This window comes from Salvelinus alpinus, chromosome 35, assembly GCF_045679555.1.
Source record: "Salvelinus alpinus chromosome 35, SLU_Salpinus.1, whole genome shotgun sequence".
Classification (NCBI taxonomy): Eukaryota; Metazoa; Chordata; class Actinopteri; order Salmoniformes; family Salmonidae; genus Salvelinus; species Salvelinus alpinus.
Genome location: NC_092120.1, coordinates 5,641,042 through 5,665,573, shown reverse-complemented (window position 1 = coordinate 5,665,573; position 24,532 = coordinate 5,641,042). Strand labels below are relative to the sequence as shown.

The 24,532-nt window shown below is 43.2% G+C and overlaps 1 protein-coding gene across 10 annotated transcripts in view; it reads left to right on the top strand.

The window, feature by feature from the left end:
- LOC139564713 (adhesion G protein-coupled receptor B1-like) overlaps positions 1-24,532 on the top strand; it is a 147,560-nt gene that overhangs the window by 5,589 nt on the left and 117,439 nt on the right. For all 10 annotated transcript variants that reach the window (XM_071384493.1, XM_071384490.1, XM_071384497.1 and 7 more), the window contains exon 2: positions 1,201-1,324. The gene's annotated coding sequence lies outside the window, so the exon portion shown is untranslated. The remainder of the gene's footprint in view (positions 1-1,200; positions 1,325-24,532) is intronic.

Genomic DNA, 24,532 nt, shown 5'->3' with positions numbered 1-24,532 from the left:
CACTCTGTACACACACACACACACTGTACACACACACACACACACACACACACACACACACACACACACACACACACACACACACACACACACACACACACACACACACACACACACACACACACACACTCTGTACACACACACACACACTGTACACACACACACACACACACACACACACACACACACACACACACACACACACACACACACACACACACACACACACACACACACACACACACACACACACACACACACACACACACACACACACACACACACACAAACACACACACACACACACTGCACACACACTGTACACACATACTGTACACAGATGCTCTGGCGTAGAACTCACAGATGGCTGTCTTTCTGCTTCCTCCACAGTTTTCTTTCAGGGGTTGTGACCTTCTGTTGGGGTAGAGAACAGCCCAGAATGTCGCTTCTACTGGATGGGTTTTTTACATTCAGCTCTCTGTATTTTAGCTTTATGTTGATGTGGACTGTTTAAGATTCATTCTGAATGCATTTTTTTGATACAACTTTTTCACAAATTGTGGTTTTACAGGATATGTGGCTACTGTGTCTATGTTAGAGGTACATTTCAATTTAAATTTCAATGTACATATTGCAATTCTGTTTGTTCATGTTGGTTGCTGTTTTTTTCTGAAAATAAATATTTCTTCTTATTAGCTTACATTTTGTTTACAAAACCCAATGATAAAAGACAGGTTGTTGGATCCAATCATTTCTCCCCAGTCTGTCTGTATACTCCCTGATGAGAACAAGGCATGGTTGTGCTTTGATCTCAAGTCCCTTAGATCATCATCTGTATCAGAAACCACATCTCAGTGAGTCTCCATTCAATCCCCTCTGATTCCTCTATGAGTTAGTTAGCCTAGCGTAAACACAGGAACTCGTCAGAGTTACCTCCATTCTCCACACTAATTGGTTGCCTGAGCAACATGGTATCATTAAAATAATAAAATTCATTAATATGCTGAAAGCTGTATCATTAAAAAAATGTAAAAATGCTGAAAGCTGTTGTGTATAGTATCAAATAATCTGTTTATTTTGGAAGATGGCATGTAGTCTACCTCACTTTGATATAGTGGAGGGTTCATTTGATAATGGACTTGAAAGTGAGTAGGGTTGCAAAATTCCTAGAACCTTCATTAAATTCCTTTTTTTCCCCAGAAATCCCAGATGGAGGTTTCCCGGTATCAGGAGGGAATAACCAGGAAATCCGGAGTCCTCCAACCAGGATCTCTGGGAAACCAGGGAATTTGTTGAAAGTTCCAGGAATTTTGCAACCCTAAAAGTGAGTATTATTATAGGCTACAGGTGTTTTAACCCTCCTGTTGTGTTCGTTTCATGTTAATTAATTCTGTGCTCCCGGTCTAAAATTACCGCCCCATTATAGCTGATTATAAATCCATAAAAATCCATATATTATCACCTAATGTTGTGTTAGATCTTTTTATAAACTTAAGTTCTTGTAAACAGGACAAGTTTCGAACTTCTATTTGCTATTTATGGCCTGTAGGCCTCATTGACCTGAGCTCATACAAGTCGTTTTTTGAGTAAAAAAAGGTTAATGTATGGATTATTTTGACTATAACAAATATTTAGATGAAACATATTGTGCTATTTATCACAGACTACTTTGTGTCCAAGTTTGACAAGGACATTTGATTTGAAACCATTTAAAATATTTAAATAGTGGCAGGATTTTATGTCATCAACCCGGGATATGGCGTATCTCGTTGGGCCTGGTGTCATCCTGATAACATTTTCAGCCGACAGCCGACCTCTACTCTCAGGGGGGGAATGAAGACCAAGACAAATTCCCATTATTTGACCAGAATGTAACAACCTCAGCAGGACCCTCTTCCTCATCACTGGATTGTAACAACAACCTCAGCAGGGCCCTCTTCCTCATCACTGGATTGTTCCACATCGGTTGTCTCTTGGTCTGGATCATATTCTGTGTTGTCTTAACTTCTGACACCTCCTCCTCTAATGCATCTTCACCGTCCGTTTCCTGGCCTCTCTCCTCCTCACATATGATCTAGAGCCTCACATACAGTATGTTGTTTGGTCATTGTGCTGCCACAGAATGAATTATGAGCAAGGCCTCAAAAAAGCTTCATTTACCAGAGCTGCTAGAAAAGTTCTAAATATTATTGAAACAATGTTGAGATTGTTTGTGAGAGGGATTGTTTGTGGGGGAAAAATTGTATTGGAGAAAGGTTCCCGTGGGGGTTGCCATGGAAGCCAAGAAGGGGAGTGAGTGTGTGTGTGTGTGTGTGTGCGTGTGCGTGCGTGTGTGTGTGTGTGTGTGTGTGTGTGTGTGTGTGTGTGTGTGTGTGTGTGTGTGTGTGTGTGTGTGTGTGTGTGTGTGTGCTAAACACACATGCATGTGGGGGTCTGGGAGAGGAAGTGTGTCCGTCTGATGAATGGGCATGTGTCTGAACTCAATTTTATACACTAATTGTAGTCTCAATTGTATGAAAATCACCTAAATATATATTGGTGTGTTCAGATGTCCTGTGTGGACAAAGTCATGGAACCTTATGACAATCATATTAAATGAACTACATTTTTCAGAGAGAAAACTTGTAAATCGGTCCAATTCGACTGGAACAATGCAGGAGGGTTAAGCTAGTATATATTGGAATTATAACACTGAGTGGTAGCATTCAGAATCATACTTAATTTCACATGTTGCAACAGAAAAGAGAAGATGAGGATATTTTAAGGTTTATTTGAGCTTGTACACTTTTACAGCTGAAAGCTGAATTGCAGTACACAGACGAAAGGAAAAGAAGAAGATTTTAGGGGGAAATAAAGAGTTGATACAGATAAAGTTGAATTAGCATAAATGTCTGATCGTGTGACATAGTATGTTATGATCTTCTACGTCTGAATACTGATGTAAATAAGGTATGTTAATAAGGTTCTGTTTTTGCCAAAACAAATAATAAAAAAAACTGTTTTTGCTTTGTCATTGTGGGGTATTGTGTGTAGATTGATGAGGGAAAACATTTATTTAATCAACGTAACGTACTTTTTGGGGGAAAAAGTCAAGGAGTCTGAATACTTTCCGAATGCACTGTATATATATATATATTTATTTCTTGACAGGGCTGTCCTGAGGGTTGGGTGCTGTTATTGTATTTTGGGTTCATTTGGGCATCATACACTCTACATTAGTGAGGGGCACTGACAGCCACATGTATTGTCTTTGACCTTATTCTCTGTAGATCTTCTATATTCTATCCTGAAAATATATAAATATATACAGTTTCAGTTTCAATGGACACAGTACTTTATTGATCCCCATAGTGGGAATCTGTTTGTTAATTTAATGTTGTCAATAAGTTAGGTGCTGCTCTGCATGGTTTTACAGGCGACTGTTCTACGAGATGGGTATCATGCTGTGTAAATGTGCTGTGCTTAGAAAAATCAGATGCTTAGCTGCTATTGTTGCGTCTGGTCTGTATAATCTGGAGTATGCACCATTGGATGATCACAGCCGGGTTTTTCTTTTCATTCTACATGTGTTTATGCAAGTTTATGCAAGTTACACTGAAAGTCTTGCAGTAATCTCCTATAATCATAGACCCATGCATTTCCCATCCCCACTATCCTATTCTAGAGTTTCCGAACAGATGTTAGCTAGCGCTCAGCTGCGGAAGAATTGTCAGTCATCATAAAAAAAGGAATAAAAAGCAGTCCAAAACAAACGGCCATATCGGATCCAGAGTACATCTGTTAGTCATTTGTCTTCCAGTAGTTTACTACATACTGCATTTGTCTCTACAACAGAAGAGTGACAACATCTGGTTCAGAAGTGCTGACTGTCCAGTCTGCCATAGTCAGCTACTATAGAAGAGTTCTTGTGAAGTGAAGCATGTGTGTCTGTGACCTCAAACGTTCCGTTCCATTTAGTCCAACATGTTTGTTTTGTTTTAGACGACGCTAGCTGCAGCTGAGAGTGTGGACTGTACACTGTGGGTGTAGGCCTACTGGGCATGTTGTGTAGTTTGGGTGCTCTTCATTCTCCCTATATAGTAAATAGGGTTGTGTGGCATTTAGGACATTGCCTTTGTGGGTTTGGTAAATCATTAGAGATGTAGTGTCTCCTCTCCTCCTCTCCCCTCTTCTCCCCCCATCCCTCCGTGCCCCTCTCTGTATCTCTGTGGAGGACGGTATTGATGGATGGGCTGGGTCAGTGTGGAGTGTTTGACAGTGATAGCCTCTGTCACTGCTCAGACAGTGTGCTTGTCCCTCTTATCTGTCCCTCCCTCTCTATCTCCCTAACTTTCCTCAGACACTCTCTGGATTATTGGCAGTGGTCTGAGGATACTGAGGTTGAGAATTCCTCTGTGGGATGATTGGATCATGTGGATATAGGGGGTAGTGGAGTGATGGTTGCAGAGGGGTGTAAGTAAAGAAGTAGATGTGGAGGGATGGAAAGAGGGATGGGTGAGTGAGATGGATAGAGGGAGAGGGAGGTGGGCAGACTGATAGTGTCACTGGATCATTCATTCAATGTTATCTGCACAGCCATGTGGTGTACAGAGTCAATAACTGGTCTGTTATCCGCACAAAAAACTAAATTGAATGTAATTTGCATACGCTCCTGATGCATATTTTCAGTTTTCTGTCATCTATTGCATTCAGTACTTGTGTTTTGGGAAAAGCAATGCGTCCCATGCTGCTATGACAAACTTGCTATTATATTAGATTGCCAGAGTAATAGAGGGGTATAACTGGAAGGTTTAGTTTGAAGGACAGCTAGTCCTGTACATGGTGTTGTTTAGTGGCAGTGGGGTCAGGGTGTGGTGATGCAGAGTGGTAAAGGTCTCTGTCTGGCAGTGGGAACGCACACACACACACACACACACACACACACACACACACACACACACACACACACACACACACACACACACACACACACACACACACACACACACACACACACACACACACACACACACACACACACACACACACACACACACACACACACACAAACACATACAGTGGGTACCCTCTCACCAGGCTTGTCAAGGCAGTGTAATCAGCCATATTCACCATGGAGCTCTGCCAGGGCCAGAGCTGGCACCACAAATACACCCCAGAGCTAGGTGTGTGTGTGTTAGTGCTACCACCCTCTCCACACACACTTACACCACTACTGTGCGGACCATCCCATATCATTCCCACATGACCATCCAGCTCCCTGGGGTTGTATGGAATAAGAGACAGAAGTACATTGCCGCTGGATACAAATGGAATATATATTTTATTTTGGTACATATGGATGAAGCCAGGAAGATTTCTATTCCATTCCCAGTGCAGGAAGATGCACATTGTATTTCAGTATGTATGAGTAGATGTGCATAGCCTTTGGGTACATATGGAATCAGGGATATCAGAAGCATATAACACAAAGGGCCTGTATAGCCGTACAGGATCTATGTTCTAACCCTTGGGGAGAGGACTGTGATGAAGCTTTAGTAATAGTTGTTAACTTGGGTAATTGTGCCCCAAAGCCATGTCATATTTTTTTTAGTTTGATGATGAGAAATATCACACTAAATCCTTCTGGCATGGTAAAAGAGAGACAGAGGGATGGAGTGAGATGGATAGAGAAAGACAGATAGAGAGGGAAATGGAGAGGGAATGGGAGAGAGGGAATGGGAGAAAGAGAAAGAGAGGGAGAGAAGGAGAGGGAGGGAGAGAAAGAGAGAGAGAGAGAGGGAGGGAAAGGGAAAGGGAGAGGGAAATGGAGAGAGAGAAAGAGATGGAGAAAGAGAGGGAGAGGGAATGGGGAGAGAGAAAGAAAGGGAGAGAAGGAGAGGGAGAGAGAGAAAGAGAGGGAAAGGAAGTCTAGGGAATTGGTTGTCCAGAGCTCATGTTCTAAGCCTTAAAAGAGTAGGACAGAGGAAGATAGGAAAGAAGATGAGGTAGGCTATGTTCTCTATTTACTCTCCTATCACACGTACGCACACACACATGCGCGCACACATGCACACGCATGCGCGCACATGCAAATGCGGACACACTGTGAGTTATTTTAGTTAAGAGCTCATTTATTTGTTTGTGTGTGTGTGAGCCGTTTGCAATCGTTAGGCTGCAGGTGACAGTCGTAAATGTTCTGCCATTGATTTGTAGTATACTGTATATGGATATCAGGCCCTCCCTGGGATCCCTGGACTAAAATAAGCTTTGTTTGGCAGCTCAGCACTTGTAAATCTGCCTGTGACATTTTGATAGCGGGCGACACACTGGGGGGAGAGAAAATATAATTAGAGGAGGGCAGGATTAAAATCTGTCACTCAAAGACCCCATTATCGACACAATGAGCATGAGGCGCTCCAGGAAGACGCCGCTGTTGGCGGGAGACAGACAGACAGAGCCATCAGCAAGTTAAAACGACAGGAAATAAAAAAGAGAAGGATGGAGTTTAAAGGGGAAGAGAAGGTGTGAACTTGGGGGTGTGTGGTCTTGTCAGTCAGGGTAGTCGGGGGTAAACAGAAAGTGGTAAATATTTCAGCCGTCATGGCAGAGTGTGGTTAGCTGGTCCCGTCTGAATGGTAATGAAGGAAGAGGAGGAGAGAGAGAGACCGTCTCAATAGAGCCCTTCAGTCCTGGACTGGGAACCTCTACTGCCTGCCTGCATGCCTGCATGCCCACACACACACACACACACACGCACACACACACACACACGCACACACAAAATCGCAGACCTGTGGCACCCCAGCTGAGTGGAGAGTCCCACAGGACAGGGCTGCTCTGTGTGTCCTCATTGTGCCCTCTCTTTATTCCCAGGCCTCTTGTCTCTCTGGTCTCGCTCTTTATTCCCAGGCCTCTGGTCTCTCTGGTCTCGGTCTCTATTCCCAGGCCTCTGGTTTCGCTCTGTATTCCCAGGCCTCTGGTCTCTTTGGTCTCGGTCTCTATTCCCAGGCCTCTGGTCTCTTTAGCCTCTTCGGGCTAGTGGGCAGTATTTTCACGTCTGGATGAAAAGCATGCACAAAGTAAACTGCCTGCTACTCAGGCCCAGAAGCTGGGATATGCATATAATTGGTAGATGTAGATAGAAAACAAGTTAAAGTTTCTAAAACTGTTTGAATAATGTCTGTGAGTATAACAGAACTGATATGGCAAGCGAAAACCTGAGAAAAATCCATCCAGGATTTTTTGTTTTAGGTCACTCTCTTTTTAACCTCTCTAGGGTATGTGGGACGTTAGCGTCCCACCTCATCAACAGCCAGTGATACTGCAGGGCGCCACATTCAAAACAACAGAAATCCCATAATTTAAATTCCTCAAACATACAAGTATTTTACACCATTTTAAAGCTACACTTGTTGTAAATCCAGCCAAAGTGTCTGATTTCAAAAAGGTTTTACGAAGAAAGCACACCAAACGATTATGTAAGGTATGAGCCAAGTCACAGAAATAGACAGCCATTTTTCCAGCTAAAGAGAGCATTAACAAAAAGCAGAAATAGAGATAAAATGAATCACTAACCTTTGATAATCTTCATCAGAGGATTATAGGACTTCATGTTACATAGGACTTCATGTTACACAATACATGTATTTTATGTTCGGTAAAGTTCATATTTATATCCCAAAATCTGAGATTAGGCAAGACGCTACTGTATCACTTGGCAAAAAGCCTGAGAAAATGCATAGCGCCATATTAAAATGAATGACTATGAAAATTACTATAAAATCAAACTTTCATTAAATCACACATGAAAGATATCAAATTAAAGCTACACTGGTTGTGAATCCAGCCAACAGGTCAGAATTCAAATAGGAAAGCATACGTTGCTATTATCTGAGCATAGCACCATTGTAAACAAAAGAGAGAAAACATTTCAACCCTGCAGGAGCGACACAAAACGCAGAATAAAAATATAATTCATGCCTTACCTTTGACGAGCTTCTGTTGTTGGCACTCCAATATGTCCCATAAACATCACAAATGGTCCTTTTGTTCGATTAATTCCGTCGATATATGTCCAAAATGTCTAGTTATTTGGCGCGTTTGATCCAGAAAAACACCGGTTCCAACTTGCTCAAACATGACGACAAAATATATCAAAGGTTACCTGTAAACTTTGCCAAAAAATGTCAAACTACTTATGTAATGTATTTTTTAACGTTAATAATCGATAAAATTGAAGACGGAATGATATGTGTTCAATACAGGATTAAAACGATATGTAGCATGCCTTCTGTTTGATTGAAACGCATGTCTAGGACACCAGGAGTGCCTCGACTTCAAGATGGCCGTATTTCTTCATTACACAAAGGAATAACCTCAACCTATTTCTCACGACTGTTGACATCCAGTGGAAGCCGTAGGAACTGCAAGCAAGTTGCTTAGAAATCTGGTTTCCCAATGAAACCTCATTGAAAAGACAGTGACCTCAAAAAAAAAAAAATCTGAATGGTTTTTCCTCGGGGTTTCGCCTGCTAAATACGTTCTGTTATACTCACAGACATGATTCAAACAGTTTTAGAAACTTCAGAGTGTTTTCTATCCAAACCTACTAATAATATGCATATCTTATCTCCTGGCGATGAGTAACTGGCAGTTGAATTTGGGTATGTTTTTCATCCAAAAGTGAAAATGCTGCCCCCTACCCTAGAGAAGTTAATGTGAATTCTATGTGGATCTAGATTTCTGTGGCACTTGCTTGCAGTTCCTATCGCTTCCACTCGATGTCAACAGTCTTTAGAAATTGGTTGATGTTTTTCCTTTGAGAAAAGAAGAAGTAGGGATGTTCAGAACGAGGGTCGAGTCTAGTGTATTGTTTGTTAGGGGCGCACGACCTGAAAGCTCGCTCCACTTTGTTTTTGTCCGGTATTACAGTTTATCCCGTCTTAAATTTTATCGATTATTTACGTAAAAAAATACCTAAAGTTGTATTTGGAAAGTTGTTTGAAATGTTTGGAACAAGTTTACAGGTAACTTATTAGATATTTTGTAGTCATGTTGCGCGAGTTGGAACCGGTGTTTTTCTGGATCAAACGCGCCAAATAAATGAACATTTTGGAGATATAACGATGGAATTTATCGAACAAAAGGACTGTTTGTGATGTTTATTGGACATATTGGAGTGCCAACAAAAGAAGATCTTCAAAGGTAAGGCATGAATTATATCGTTATTTCTGCGTTTTGTGTCACGCCTGGCGGGTTGAAATATGAATGTCATGTGTTTGTTTGGTGGGGTGCTATCCTCAGATAATCGCATGATTTGCTTTCGCCGTAAAGCGTTTTGAAATCTGACACGTTGGCTGGATTAACAACAAGTGTAGCTTTCATTTGGTGTATTGCAAGTGTGATTTCATGAACGTTTAATATTTATAGTAATTTAATTTGAATTTGGCGCTCTGCCATTTCACCGGATGTTGTCGAGGGGTTCCGCTAGCGGAACGTCTAGCCATAACAGGCTAGTCTCGGTCTCTTTTCCCAGGCCTCTGGTCTCTCTGGTCTCGCTCTCTATTCCCAGGCCTCTGGTCTCTCTAACTTTCTAATACTCTAGTGTCCCTAAGTGGCCCATGATAAAGCCTACCCAAAGCCTAGTCATCAGCCTATTATTCATACTCAAAGCCCCATCATTCTAGTCATCATATTTAAAAGCCTGGTTAGTCATCACTCTCAAGGCCCAGTCATCTCTGGATCTTCTACTGACTTCCATTTGTCTTCATCACTCGCTTATGTAACTCCACATCAGGGATAGGCAACTAGATTCAGCCGCAGGTGTCACATGGCATGATGCTGGAGAGACGAAGCAGGTACGGGGAGTAAAACATTTAATAAATAATGAACATGGAACGAGACAGGAACAGCGTCAGCAAACAGGTAACACAAACAAAAGACAATCAATGCGGAAGCGGGGAGCAGAGCTGGGGAACTGACAAATATAGGGGAGGAAATAACAGGTGATGAGTCCAGGTGAGTCCAATATCGCTGATGTGCGTGACGAGGGAAGGTAGGTGTGCTTAATGGATGATAGGAGTGCGTGATGCAGGGCAGCCTGGCGCCCTCAAGCGCCAGGAGTCGGGAAGAGTGGGAGCAGACGTGACAGTACCACCCCCCCCCCCCCCGCCCCTCTAGGGGCGCAAGCCGGTTGGGGCGTGGAAGCCCAACAAATTGTCAGTAGTGTGAGAACCTGGCGAGCCGGCTGAGGCATGGAAGCCTGACGATCCGGCTGAGGCAAGACGCCTGTCGAATCCGCTGCAGAGAGGGAGCCCGAAGATCCGGTGGAGTCTGACGTGGGATGGGAAGCCGCTGAGCCAACCGAGGCAAGGAAACCTCTCGAGCCAGCCAGGCGTGAAAGCCCGACGGGCTTGCATAGGCACCCCCGGTTCCATCGGCGGCGGAATCCACCCCGATGTAACCAACAAAACAAAAAAACTCCTGGACCGGCTGGGCCAACAAAAACTGATGATGCGGCTGAGGCCCGACATGGGATGGGCGCCATCCGAGCCAATCCAGCAATGAAACCTCTCAAGCCTGCTAGGGCGTGGAAGCCCGAAGAGCTGGCTAGGCACCCCCGGTTCCATCGGTGGCGACCCAGAGACGATGTCACCATACCAACCAGAACTACCAACTCCCAGATACTTCGTGTGATGGCTTCTGCATTCTGTCACATGGAATGATGCTGGAGAGACGAAGCAGGTACGGGGAGTGAAACATTTAATAAATAACGGACATGGAACGAGACAGGAACAGCGTCAGCAAACAGGTAACACAATCAAAAAACTATTAATGCAGCAGCAGGGAACAGAGCTGGGGAACTGACAAATATAGGGGAGGAAATAAACAGATGAGTGAGTCCAGGTGAGTCCAATATCGCTGATGCGCTTGAGAAGGCAATCCAGGGGCTGGAACATAACTAAAATCATTTGTACACTGCAAATGACCACAATTATGCCCAAAAAGAAATTGCATTTGAAAATAACAATTGTTTCATTCCTTGATTGCATTGAGACACAATCACATATGTCCCTCTTTTTATTTGTGGGCATACTTGGGAACAGATTTCCTAAATAAATATTTTTTAAGCTGAATTGCTGGTGATTTTAAAAAAATATTTAAAAAATCACATGTACAGTGGGGCAAAAAAGTATTTAGTCAGCCACCAATTGTGCAAGTTCTCCCACTTAAAAAGATGAGAGAGGCCTGTAATTTTCATCATAGGTACACTTCAACTATGACAGACAAAATGAGAAAAAAAATCCAGAAAATCACATTGTAGGATTTTTTATGAATTTAATTGCAAATTATGGTGGAAAATAAGTATTTGGTTACCTACAAACAAGCAAGATTTCTGGCTCTCACAGACCTGTAACTTCTTCTTTAAGAGGCTCCTCTGTCCTCCACTCGTTACCTGTATTACTGGCACCTGTTTGAACTTGTTATCAGTATAAAAGACACCTGTCCACAACCTCAAACAGTCACACTCCAAACTCCACTATGGCCAAGACCAAAGAGCTGTCAAAGGACACCAGAAACAAAATTGTAGACCTGCACCAGGCTGGGAAGACTGAATCTGCAATAGGTAAGCAGCTTGGTTTGAAGAAATCAACTGTGGGAGCAATTATTAGGAAATGGAAGACATACAAGACCACTGATAATCTCCCTCGATCTGGGGCTCCACGCAAGATCTCACCCCGTAGGTAGAGGTAGGTAGGTAGGACGTAGGACGTAGACGGCGGACGTAAAGGTAACGTAAAGGTAATGGCGGACTGAACGAAGTTATGTAGAGCACCTCAAGATAAAACATAATATTCGAAATATCTGCTAAATTAGACTAAAATATTACCACTAAATAATCTGGTGGGTGATAACCTTCAATCTGGATAATAACACAAAACAAATCCTAAGACTAGAGACATTTATCGACAAATATTACGAAAACAAGCAACACCCAAACATGACGGAGAATAAGACAGGGGAACCGAATCAAAAACGAAAACGTGACTCCTCAACCGACACGGATGATCTAATATTCTCAACACCGGCAATGGTAAAGGTCGAAACCGATCTGTTAAAATCAATAAATGACAAACTGGGTATACTTGAATTAGTTAGTAAAGATATAAAAGAGTTGAAGGCAAGCCTAGAGATGAGTGATGAAAAAGCTGCGGCTTTGGAGAAGGAAACACACGCGCTAAAAGGGACGGTCAATAAGATTGAAACCGAAATGAATGAATTTAAAAAGGAGAACAACGTTCTGAAGGAATGCTTACTGGACATACAAACTAGATCCATGAGAGAGAATTTGGTACTTACAGGTATCCAAGAGAAAGAAGGAGAGGTTCCTGAATCTGTAGTTAGAGAGTTCCTTTTTGCAGCGCTTCAGATACCGCGCGAAGTTATCGATAAGATCCAACTTGAACGTGTACACCGCCTCGGACAGAGAGGGCAGAGGTACGAACGCCCAATCGTTGCCAAATTTGCTTCATTTAAAGATAAAATAATGGTTAAAAGCCTGGGTAAAAGACTTGCTGGGACCAAAATTGGCATGAATGATCAGTTTCCGAAAGAAATTGCAGAACGGCGCAAAGTTCTGTATCCAATTTTCAAAGAAAATAGATTAAAAGCGAAACGAGTAGCTCTCGTCGTTGATAAACTATATATTGATAACCAGTTGTTCAGAGACACAAAGATTACACCATGGTTATTTTAAAAATTACAAAGTTCTCATAGATGAGGAAAATAAACACAATTCAAGCCCGGTTACTGATTGTAACAATACAATACAAAATATAGCTTTTCTATAAATCTTCACATATAACTAATTGAACACAAGCACTATTTCTATATAGTGAAGATAAAAACTAAGTAAACAGAAGGCACAGTATGTTATGCTGATGAATGAGGACCCAAAAGCGACGTAATAGTAACAGAGTCTTTATTCCAGTATCAAACAAACAATGATTCTCCTGGATATATCAAAGGTAAATCCAAAACAGGAAACTGAAATCCTCTCGTCAGTAGAGAGGAACGACAGGAGACGCGACCACAGACTGCAGGTCGCTTCAGGAAGGCACAGGCCGTAGCTGACATAGACACCTGCTCACACGCAGCATCTGAAGAAGGCAAAAACACGACAGGGCGGAACAAGGACACAGGAACAGCAAACATCAAACAAGAATCCGACCAGGACAGAAGCGGAAAACAGAGGGAGAAATAGGGACTCTAATCAGAGGGCAAAATAGGGGACAGGTGTGAAAGAGTAAATGAGGTCGTTAGGAGAATGAGAAACAGCTGGGAGCAGGAACGGAACGATAGAGAGAGAGAGCGGGAGAGGGAGAGAGGGAGGAGGAGAGAGAGAGAGAGAAAGAGGGAAAGAACCTAATAAGACCAGCAGAGGGAAGCACAGGGACAAGACATGAAGATCAAAGACAAAACATGACAGTACCCCCCCACTCACCGAGCGCCTCCTGGCGCACTCGAGGAGGAACCCTGGCGGCAACGAAGGAAATCATCAATCAACGAACGGTCCAGCACGTCCCGAGATGGAACCCAACTCCTCTCCTCAGGACCGTAACCCTCCCAATCCACTAAGTACTGGTGACCACGTCCCCGAGAACGCATGTCCATGATCTTTCGTACCTTGTAAATAGGAGCGCCCTCGACAAGGACGGGGGGGGGGGGAGGGAAGACGAACGGGGGCGCGAAGAAAAGGCTTGACACAAGAGACATGGAAGACAGGGTGGACGCGACGAAGATGTCGCGGAAGAAGCAGTCGCACAGCGACAGGATTGACGACCTGAGAGACACGGAACGGACCAATGAACCGCGGAGTCAACTTGCGAGAAGCTGTCGTAAGGGGAAGGTTACGAGTGGAAAGCCACACTCTCTGACCGCGACAATACCTAGGACTCCTAATCCTACGTTTATTGGCGGCTCTCACAGTCTGCGCCCTGTAACGGCAAAGTGCAGACCTGACCCTCCTCCAGGTGCGCTCACAACGTTGGACAAAAGCCTGAGCGGAGGGAACGCTGGACTCGGCGAGCTGGGACGAGAACAGAGGAGGCTGGTACCCAAGACTACTCTGAAACGGAGATAGCCCGGTAGCAGACGAAGGAAGCGAGTTGTGAGCGTACTCAGCCCAGGGGAGCTGTTCTGCCCAAGACGCAGGGTTTCGAAACGAAAGGCTGCGTAATATGCGACCAATCGACTGATTGGCCCTTTCTGCTTGACCGTTAGACTGGGGATGAAACCCGGAAGAGAGACTGACGGAAGCACCAATCAAACGACAGAACTCCCTCCAAAACTGTGACGTGAATTGCGGACCTCTGTCTGAAACGGCGTCTAACGGGAGGCCATGAATTCTGAACACATTCTCAATGATGATTTGTGCCGTCTCCTTAGCGGAAGGAAGCTTAGCGAGGGGAATGAAATGTGCCGCCTTAGAGAACCTATCGATAACCGTAAGAATCACAGTCTTCCCCGCAGACGAAGGCAGACCGGTAATAAAGTCTAAGGCGATGTGAGACCATGGTCGAGAAGGAATGGGAAGCGGTCTGAGACGACCGGCAGGAGGAGAGTTACCTGACTTAGTCTGCGCGCAGTCCGAACAAGCAGCCACGAAACGGCGCGTGTCCCGCTCCTGAGTAGGCCACCAAAACCGCTGGCGAATAGAAGCAAGCGTACCCCGAACGCCGGGATGGCCAGCTAACTTGGCAGAGTGAGCCCACTGAAGAACAGCCAGACGAGTAGAGACAGGAACGAACAGAAGGTTACTAGGACAAGCGCGCGGCGACGCAGTGTGAGTGAGTGCTTGCTTTACCTGTCTCTCAATTCCCCAGACAGTCAACCCGACAACACGCCCTTCAGGGAGAATCCCCTCGGGGTCGGTAGAAGCCACAGAAGAACTAAAGAGACGGGATAAGGCATCAGGCTTGGTGTTCTTATTTCCCGGACGATAGGAAATCACGAACTCGAAACGAGCGAAAAACAACGCCCAACGAGCCTGACGTGCATTAAGTCGTTTGGCAGAACGGATGTACTCAAGGTTCTTATGGTCAGTCCAAACGACAAAAGGAACGGTCGCCCCCTCCAACCACTGTCGCCATTCGCCTATGGCTAAGCGGATGGCGAGCAGTTCGCGGTTACCCACATCATAGTTGCGTTCCGATGGCGACAGGCGATGAGAAAAGTAAGCGCAAGGATGGACCTTATCGTCAGACTGGAAGCGCTGAGACAGAATGGCTCCCACGCCCACCTCTGAAGCGTCAACCTCGACAATGAATTGTTTAGTGACGTCAGGAGTAACAAGGATAGGGGCGGATGTAAAACGCTTCTTGAGGAGATCAAAAGCTCCCTGGGCGGAACCGGACCACTTAAAGCAAGTCTTGACAGAAGTCAGAGCTGTGAGAGGGGCAGCCACTTGACCGAAATTACGAATGAAACGCCGATAGAAATTAGCGAAACCGAGAAAGCGCTGCAACTCGACACGTGACTTAGGAACGGGCCAATCGCTGACAGCCTGGACCTTAGCGGGATCCATCTGAATGCCTTCAGCGGAAATAACAGAACCGAGAAATGTGACAGAGGAGACATGAAAGGCGCACTTCTCAGCCTTCACGTAGAGACAATTCTCTAAAAGGCGCTGGAGTACACGTCGAACGTGCTGAACATGAATCTCGAGTGACGGTGAAAAAATCAGGATATCGTCAAGGTAAACGAAAACAAAAATGTTCAGCATGTCTCTCAGTACATCATTAACTAATGCCTGAAAGACAGCTGGAGCATTAGCGAGACCGAACGGCAGAACCCGGTATTCAAAATGCCCTAACGGAGTGTTAAACGCCGTTTTCCACTCGTCCCCCTCTCTGATGCGTACGAGATGGTAAGCGTTACGAAGGTCCAACTTAGTAAAGAACCTGGCTCCCTGCAAAATCTCGAAGGCTGACGACATAAGGGGAAGCGGATAACGATTCTTAACCGTTATGTCATTCAGCCCTCGATAATCCACGCAGGGGCGCAGAGTACCGTCCTTCTTCTTAACAAAGAAAAATCCCGCTCCGGCGGGAGAGGAAGAAGGCACCACGGTACCGGCGTCGAGAGAAACAGACAGATAATCCTCGAGAGCCTTACGTTCGGGAGCCGACAGAGAGTATAGTCTACCCCGAGGGGGAGTGGTCCCCGGAAGGAGATCAATACAACAATCATACGACCGGTGAGGAGGAAGGGAGCTGGCTCTGGACCGACTGAAGACCGTGCGCAGATCATGATATTCCTCCGGCACTCCTGTCAAATCACCAGGTTCCTCCTGAGTAGAGGGGACAGAAGACACAGGAGGGATAGCAGACATTAAACACTTCACATGACAAGAAACGTTCCAGGATAGGATAGAATTACTAGACCAATTAATAGAAGGATTATGACATACTAGCCAGGGATGACCCAAAACAACAGGTGTAAAAGGTGAACGAAAAATCAAAAAGGAAATGGTCTCACTGTGGTTACCAGATACTGTGAGGGTTAAAGGTAGTGTCTCACATCTGATACTGGGGAGAAGACTACCATCTAAGGCGAACATGGGCGTGGGCTTCCCTAACTGTCTGAGAGGAATGTCATGTTTCCGAGCCCATGCTTCGTCCATAAAACAACCCTCAGCCCCAGAGTCTATCAAGGCACTGCAGGAAGCAGCCGAACCGGTCCAGCGTAGATGGACCGACAAGGTAGTACAGGATCTTGATGGAGAGACCTGAGTAGTAGCGCTCACCAGTAGCCCTCCGCTTACTGATGAGCTCTGGCTTTTACTGGACATGACATGACAAAATGTCCAGCAGAACCGCAATAGAGGCAAAGGCGGTTGGTGATTCTCCGTTCCCTCTCCTTAGTCGAGATGCGAATACCTCCCAGCTGCATGGGCTCAGTCTCTGAGCCGGTGGGAGGAGATGGTTGAGATGCGGAGAGGGGAAACACCGTTAACGCGAGCTCTCTTCCACGAGCTCGGTGACGAAGATCTACCCGTCGTTCTATGCGGATGGCGAGTGCAATCAAAGAGTCCACGCTGGAAGGAACCTCCCGGGAGAGAATCTCATCCTTAACCTCAGCGTGAAGTCCCTCCAGAAAACGAGCGAGCAACGCCGGCTCGTTCCAGTCACTGGAGGCAGCAAGAGTGCGAAACTCTATAGAGTAATCCGTTATGGATCGATCACCTTGACATAGGGAAGCCAGGGCCCTGGAAGCCTCCTTCCCAAAAACTGAACGATCAAAAACCCGTATCATCTCCTCTTTAAAGTTCTGATAATCGTTAGAACACTCAGCCCTTGCCTCCCAGATAGCTGTGCCCCACTCCCGAGCCCGACCAGTAAGGAGTGATATGACGTAAGCGATCCGAGCTCTCTCTCTTGAGTACGTGTTGGGCTGGAGAGAGAACACAATATCACACTGGGTGAGAAAGGAGCGACACTCAGTGGGCTGCCCAGAGTAACATGGTGGGTTATTAACCCTAGGTTCCGGAGACTCGGAAGACCAGGAAGTAGCTGGTGGCACGAGATGAAGACTCTGAAACTGTCCAGAGAGATCGGAGACCTGAGCGGCCAGGGTCTCAACGGCATGACGAGCAGCAAACAATTCCTGCTCGTGTCTGCCGAGCATTGCTCCCTGGAACTCGACGGCAGTGTTGAGAGAATCCATAGTCGCTGGGTCCATCTTGGTCGGATTCTTCTGTTATGCTGATGAATGAGGACCCAAAAGCGACGTAATAGTAACAGAGTCTTTATTCCAGTATCAAACAAACAATGATTCTCCTGGATATATCAAAGGTAAATCCAAAACAGGAAACTGAAATCCTCTCGTCAGTAGAGAGGAACGACAGGAGACGCGACCACAGACTGCAGGTCGCTTCAGGAAGGCACAGGCCGTAGCTGACATAGACACCTGCTCACACGCAGCATCTGAAGAAGGCAAAAACACGACAGGGCGGAACAAGGACACAGGAACAGCAAACATCAAACAAGAATCCGACCAGGACAGAAGCGGAAAACAGAGGGAGAAATAGGGACTCTAATCAGAGGGCAAAATAGGGGACAGGTGTGAAAGAGTAAATGAGGTCGTTAGGAGAATGAGAAACAGCTGGGAGCAGGAACGGAACGATAGAGAGAGAGAGCGGGAGAGGGAGAGAGGGAGGAGGAGAGAGAGAGAGAGAAAGAGGGAAAGAACCTAATAAGACCAGCAGAGGGAAGCACAGGGACAAGACATGAAGATCAAAGACAAAACATGACACAGTATGTGTGGATGGTGTGGTGTGTGTTTATTTTTATTTGTTATGTTTGAAAAGTTGAGTGAGTGAGTAATGAAATAGTTGCATATCCCAGAGCCAGTGTATTGCTGTGGGCCGGGTATGAGAGGGCTTTCAATGTTGTTCAGATGATGGATATACTTTTATAATGAATTACACGTCTTATTTATTTATTGTCCTATCATGGGGAACTACATTTTTAAAATAAATTATATCTAATTATTTATTATCCTATTTTAATGGTACGGTCCATGGCCCTATACCCTAGACACCCACATGAATAGCCCAGATACTAAGGAGAAGTCCCTAACTGTTTTATGTGCATGCTGTATGCGGTCTGTATGCAGCCAAAATGAGGCAGGGACCAAGAGCAGCACTGCCCCCTCAAGATTCTGAGCCTGCTTGGCAGGGTTGGTCCTGCAAAGCCAAAGCCCCCTAAAGGGAGAGCATAATAAACAAGGAAATTCTCAAAGCTGCTAATGAGAACCTTGATGACCTTGTACCTAGCCGGTGGGGATTCCGGTGGGGTGCCCCCACCCAGGCAGTGGCAGTGCTGGCAACACTAGCTGCAGTAACCCATGGGGAGGGGGTCACACTCGGACATTCAGAGAGGGGGTATATTATTGTGGCCCTGGTGGCACGAAACCAATCGGACTGCATGGAGAGGCTTGGGAACATGGTCAAAATGGATGACCGTATTGTGGGTGTTTCAGGAAGAAGGTGTACATTTGACCTCCATCATCTAGGATGTGACAATGGTAAATAAATCTCTACATTTATGCTCATTTTTTGCGCGGTCTTGCAGGCCTTCTCATGCAGCTGCAACTGCAAGTACATTTGTAAATCATGACCCATCTTGAGTTGGGCTCTGGGATGGTGCAATTGTTGAGAGGGTGAGCTTATGGTTGTGTGGGGGTAAGGGCTGAATGTGTGTGGGTGTATGTGTGTATCCCACAACTGTTGCGAAGGAAGAAGTAAAAGTTGTTAGGGACTATAGAGGATGATTCACAGCAATATGTAATAAAAATCGAGGTGAGGGCGATGGAAATGGATTTGGCAATGGATCTGCTTCGGTTCGGTGGATGGTGCTGTGTGCACTTTTCGAAGGATGGATCCCAGACGGTCCGGGGCTGTGCGATGCGGGGGGTCGGGGGTGGTCTGCCGGGCATTGGGATGACAACCCAACTCGAGATGGGGGCTTTTGGCGGGTGGAATAGTGGGGACCAATTGGAGGTTTGCTTAGTGGAGATGCAAATGTCATGGTACAACTATATAGACACTCAATCATTATGTTACTTTTTAATAGGACGTTTACAAACATATATTTTGATAAAAATAATTGAAAGGTGTGTCTCATTATGGTAAGTGGTGAAATAAGTATAGCCAGTTACAATTGTAATGGCTTAGTAGATAATAAGAAAAGACGATCAGTATTTACCTGGCTAAAAGAGAAGGATTATAATATCTACTGTTTACAGGAAACCCATTCAACAGTTTTAGATGAAGTTTTGTGGAAAAAGAACTGGGGGGGCGAAATATATTTCTCCCATGGGCAAAGAAATTCAAAAGGGGTGATGGTTTTAATTAATAATAACTTTGATCCAAATGTGCAACTTGTCCAAACAGATCCTCAAGGTAGATGGATTATTTTAAATATGTTATTGGACAATAAACATATATGGCTTATTAACCTATACGGTCCGAATAATGATGATCCAAGCTTCTTTGACAATATATATAAGAATGTATCAACTCTACAAGCAACACTAGACTCTATTATTATAGTGGGAGATTTTAATACGGTCTTAAATACCTCTATGGACCGGAAAGGAAATCACACTACAAACTATCACCCTCAGGCACTTAAGGAAATCAGGAATGTCATGGATATATTGGAATTAGTGGATATATGGAGACTTAAATACCCTGACCTAGTGAGATATACATGGCGTAGGCTTAATCAAGCTAGTCGCCTTGACTACTTTCTTATATCATTCTCTCTGGCACCAAAAGTTAAAAAGTGTTTGATAGGGGACAGAATGCGGTCGGACCATCACATAATTGGCATATATATTACTCTTACAGAATTTCCACGTGGGCGAGGATATTGGAAATTTAATCAAAGCCTACTAGATGATAAATTGTTTAGAACTAGGACAGAAGAATTTATAACTGACTTTTTTAGACATAACATAGGTACAGCAGATCCCCATATTGTATGGGACACTTTTAAGTGTGCCTTTAGAGGCCATGCAATTCAGTACTCATCTATAAAACAAAAGCAATTTCGATCAAAAGAGTCCATATTAACAAAGGAAATTGAAGGACTAACAGTACAGTTAGATAACAATAAAAACGGTACCATAGAGGCACAGAATAAGTTAGAGGAAAAACAAAAAGAAATGGAGGAACTTATTCAAGAAAGATCCAGTGTAATATATTACAAAAATAAAGCTAACTGGATGGAATATGGGGAAAAATGCACCAAATTCTTTTTCAATCTTCAATATAGAAATGCTACCAAAAAAAACGTATTAAAACTTGTTACAAATGATGGAGTCACGCATGATTCACCAAATGATATTTTGAAAGAGGAAGTAAAGTACTTTAAGAATATATTTTCGTTTCAGGCTCCTCCATCTCCACTAACTGAAACTAATTGTATGGATTTTTTCCCTAATAATAATGTAAAATTAACATCTGTACAGAAAGACTCATGTGAAGGCCTAATTACAGAGGAGGAACTACTTGATGCAATTGGGGCCTTTAAGGATGGGAAAACTCCAGGACTGGATGGCATACCAGTGGAAGTATACAAACATTTTTTTTATATACTCAAAGGACCACTATTAGCTTGTTTTAACCACTCCTATATAAATGATAGATTATCAGACACGCAACAAGAAGGTGTGATATCATTATTACTGAAACAGGACCCAAGTGGTATATATAAAGATCCAGTCCATTTAAAAAATTGGAGACCTCTTACACTTCAGTGTTGTGATGCAAAAATCCTAGCAAAATGCTTGGCGCATAGAATAAAAAAAGTTTTGTCAGATATTATTCATCCTAATCAGACAGGTTTTTTACATGGACGATACATTGGAGATAATATAAGGCAAGTACTGGAAACAATAGAACACTATGAAATATCGGGGACACCAGGCCTGGTTTTCATAGCTGATTTTGAAAAGGCTTTTGATAAAGTACGACTGGAGTTTATATATAAATGCCTAGAATATTTCAATTTTGGGGAATCTCTTATAAAATGGGTAAAAATTATGTATAGTAACCCTAGGTGTAAAATAGTAAATAATGGCTACATCTCAGAAAGTTTTAAACTATCTAGAGGAGTAAAACAAGGTTGTCCACTATCGGCATATCTATTTATTTTTGCCATCGAAATGTTAGCTGTTAAAATTAGATCAAACATTAATATTAAGGGATTAGAAATCCAGGGCCTAAAAACTAAGGTGTCATTGTACGCTGATGATTCATGTTTTCTTTTAAAACCACAACTAGAATCTCTCCACGGCCTCTTAGAGGATCTAGATACATTTGCTATCCTCTCTGGATTAAAACCAAATTATGATAAATGTACCATATTACGTATTGGATCACTAAAAAATACACATTTTACATTGCCATGTAGTTTACCAATTAAATGGTCTGACGGTGATGTGGACATACTCGGTATACAAATCCCAAAAGAAAGAAATGATCTCACTCCAATAAATTTTTATAGAAAGTTAGCAAAAATAGATAAGATCTTGCTACCATGGAAAGGAAAATACCTGTCTATTTGTGGGAAAATCACCCTGATTAACTCTTTAATCATATCACAGTTTACCTATTTGCTTATGGTTTTGCCTACACCTAGTGACCTGCTTTTTAAATTATATGAACAAAAAATATTCAATTTTATTTGGAACGGCAAGCCAGATAAAATTAAAAGGGCCTATTTATATAACGAATATGAATTCGGAGGGCAGAAATTATTAAATATTAAAGCATTAGACCTCTCACTAAAGGCATCAGTCATACAAAAGTTATACTTAAATCCAAACTGGTTCTCTAGTAGATTGGTACGAATGTCTCATCCTATGTTCAAGAAGGGCCTTTTTCCCTTTATTCAGATTACACCTGCTCACTTTCGGTTGCTTGAAAAGGAAATAATCTCCAAAATATCTTTATTTTTTAAACAAGCCTTAGAAAGTTGGTTGCAATTTCAGTTTAATCCACCTGAAAGGACGGAACAAATAGTACAACAAATCTTGTGGTTAAATTCAAATATAGTAATTGATAAAAAAACTGTATTTATCGAAGAAATGTTTAAAAAAGGTATAATTTTTGTGAATGATATCATAAATAGGACTGGTGGAGTAATGTCACACATGCAGCTAACACAGACATATGGAAATGTCTGCTCTACCCAAAATTACAACCAATTAATTGCAGCATTACCACAAAAATGGAAGAGGCAGGTGGAAGGGGATAAAAGTAAGGAACTTGTATGTTGGCCTTATATTAAAGAACATAAATGGTTAAAGAAAAGTGTGATAAATAAAAACATATACCAATTTCATTTAAGGACCAAAAAACTTACAGCTGTGCCATATAAATTGCAAAATAGTTGGGAAGAGATTTTCGATGTACCCATTCCATGGCACATGGTTTATGAATTGATACGCAAAACAACGCCGGATTCAAAACTTCGAATTTTTCAATTTAAATTATTGTACAAAATTCTTGCAACTAATAGAATGTTATATATATGGGGGATACAATCTTCTCAGCTCTGTAGATTCTGCTGTGAGGAGGCAGAGTCATTAGACCATTTATTTTGGTATTGTCCGCATGTAGCTCGTTTTTGGTCACAGGTCCAGGAATGGTTGAAGAATTGCAACATTTGCGTAGAACTAACGCTACAGATAGCAATACTGGGGGATTTGAAAAGCCATAGTCAATCAATCAATAATATAATAATTATTTTAGCAAAAATGTTTATTTTTAATTTACAATCCGTGGAAGCTATGAGAATAGGAAGATTCAAATCTTTTGTGAAGCATCACAGCACAGCTGAAAAATATATGGCAAATAAAAATCCGAAATGGATGATGTTGGAAGATAGATGGGAAAGGTTGAGTGGAGCTGAAGGGTGGGACTAATAACAAGATAAACAATGTAGGGCATACGGGATCTGTGAAATGTGTATAGGTGCGGAGCTATTGTGAAATAGCACAGTTACAAGTGGAAATCAAACTGGATGGACAACAGAAATAGAGGAAGGACTAAGAACAAACAAGAGAGAACTATTATAAAGTAGACTGTGTCTGTAAATGTGTATAAGATGTATAAATTGAAGGTAAAAACAGAAATGTTTATCAGTTTACTCCAATTGGGGGATCGGTGGTAGGGTTTGCAGGGAATAATAATAAAGGTATACTCTTTAAAAAAAGTATGTATGTCTATGTAGGTATGTGTATGTATATACAGTGGGGAGAACAAGTATTTGATACACTGCCGATTTTGCAGGTTTTCCTACTTACAAAGCATGTAGAGGTCTGTCATTTTTATCATAGGTACACTTCAACTATGAGAGACGGAATCTAAAACAAAAATCCAGAAAATCACATTGTATGATTTTTAAATAATTAATTTGCATTTTATTGCATGACATAAGTATTTGATCACCTACCAACCAGTAAGAATTCCGGCTCTCACAGACCTGTTCGTTTTTCTTTAAGAAGCCCTCCTGTTCTCCACTCATTACCTGTATTAACTGCACCTGTTTGAACTCGTTACCTGTATAAAAGACACCTGTCCACACACTCAATCAAACAGATTCCAACCTCTCCACAATGGCCAAGACCAGAGAGCTGTGTAAGGACATCAGGGATATAATTGTAGACCTGCACAAGGCTGGGATGGGCTACAGGACAATAGGCAAGCAGCTTGGTGAGAAGGAAACAACTGTTGGCGCAATTATTAGAAAATGGAAGAAGTTCAAGATGACGGTCAATCACCCTCGGTCTGGGGCTCCATGCAAGATTTCACCTCGTGGGGCATCAATGATCATGAGGAAGGTGAGGGATCAGCCCAGAACTACACGGCAGGACCTGGTCAATGACCTGAAGAGAGCTGGGACCACAGTCTCAAAGAAAACCATTAGTAACACACTACGCCGTCATGGATTAAAATCCTGCAGCGCACGCAAGGTCC